Here is a 2,118-nt window from a genome sequence, read left to right on the forward strand (position 1 = left end):
TTTTTGAGTTATTTTATATCTTAATCTGACATATTTTGATATAAAAAATAAAATATCTTGTAAAATATTTAGTTTTCGATATTCTTACCATAATACTTTTATATATGGAATAATGAGACAAATCAATATGTATAAAAAATATATGGATACAAAAAAATAATTGTTTTTAAGAAAAAATATGTAATTATTTACAATGTATTTTTTTAAACAACTATTTGATTTTTTTTACACTAATTGATTTGTCTTATTATTTTTTACATTAAAGTATTACGGTAAGATTATCAAAAACTAAATATTTTACGAAATGTTTTATTTTTTATATCAAAATATGTCAGATTAAGATATAAAATAACTCAAAAAATACTTAATGATAAAATACTTTATTGAAGTGATTTGAAAAGCTCTCGAGATAAGCTACAAGAATGCAATGAAAAATGGGGGTTTCCATCAAGAAATTGAAGGTAACCTTCATGTGATCTTCAAATGACTATCCAAGATCAAACTAATGACACCATTTTATGTCCTTCTCGAAGTCACAAAACTTTTGTATAAAACATTTTTCTCTAAAATACTTTGTTTCCGATATATAAGTTTGTAACACTTTAACTGACTCACTCTGTATATATGAGATATACTTTATACACAAAACAAAACTCAGATGGAAGAAGCCCTCTCAGAATATATAATGTAATTCAAATAATTTTAATCGCAAGTATTTTTTTACCTGAGAGAGCAAATTATTTTTTGGATCAAAGTGCAAAGGAGATACTGCACCAGCAGGTCCAAACCAGGCATTTATGTCAACTTCTGATGATTCCATATCTTTGTCCTCACTATCCAAGGAACAGCAATATTCCGGCACTTCAAAAACCTTTTTTAATTCTAGTATATAAGATTGATTTCGAGATTGTAATTTTATAAAGCAAGATTGTGTATCAAATACATCGTAAATTGTAATATTACCTATTCAAACAATTGATGCTGTGCTAAATAGTCGATTTCGCTATTATTTGCAATAACGTGCTTCTGTAAAAATTCAGAAAAATTCACAAGATGTTGAGGCCAATCTTCCTTGGTATAACTAGATCCAATTTCAATCGGTACTGTCCGAGACCCCGCGACCTTATTTAAGTAATTAGGGTTTTTCCATAATGTTAGTACTTTCCAGTGATTCATACAATCTATAATAAAATATATAAGATTAATATTCTTAATATTGTCTTTTGATAACTTTTTGATATCATAAACTGCTAGATATCTTATTTATACTATTCATAATAAATATATTTCAAACTTTTGTGTCATGACACAAATTATAATATAAAAGAAAGTATTAATTATTTTGTGGATCTTAGCTAAATTTATAATTTATATTAATTATGAATCAAACCTGTTAATATGTCTAGAAGTTTAGGCACAAAAATTTTGTAAAATTTCTGCATCGAAGATCTCTTAAAGTATCTATCCAAATAATTAGAAATTAAATTATTACTCTCTTTGTAATTAATTGAAATTTCTTCTGGATTTATAGTGCCAGAGTCTTCTATTAACATTTCAGAAAGTAAATCGATTTAAAAATGCAATGGATTATTATGTGTCATTTATTATTATATTATTAGTATAAATTTTCTTATAAAGATATATTTTTACCAGCGCAGTAGTTGTTTAGCTTTGTAGCAATAGTTGTCAATAAATTTGATACACTAGGAAAAGATACATCTAGAATGCCTTTATCAATTTGGTTAATAATTTTTCTAAATACAGTCTTTCTCATCTCCTCTTTATCACTGAAGCTTTCAACATTGATTTCATACTGAATTTCTAATAATACTGCCTAAATATATCAATCACCTCAAAAGAAATATTTATAAAACAATATAAGCTTTTTGAGAAAAGATATATAATTGGTTTAAAATCAATAATGTATTTTTTATACCTTTAGAGCGACACAGAGAATAACAATATCTATATCCTGTTGGAACATCTTTCCAGTAGCCCAAATTCAATACTTCCCATGTGCAGTCTAACAAGCTTCTACTCTTCTTATTGAATTGTTTATCCATGCTTCTGAAGCTCTTGTAAAAAGTAAAAATCCTTATATATATATTAAATATTCAA

The 2,118-nt window shown here is 25.7% G+C and overlaps 1 pseudogene; it reads right to left on the reverse strand.

Moving 5' to 3' along the window:
• Positions 1 to 2,118, reverse strand: part of LOC115239512 — a 5,040-nt pseudogene that overhangs the window by 792 nt on the left and 2,130 nt on the right.

Source organism: Formica exsecta, unplaced genomic scaffold, assembly GCF_003651465.1.
Source record: "Formica exsecta isolate Colony F162 unplaced genomic scaffold, ASM365146v1 scaffold116, whole genome shotgun sequence".
Taxonomy (NCBI): Eukaryota; Metazoa; Arthropoda; class Insecta; order Hymenoptera; family Formicidae; genus Formica; species Formica exsecta.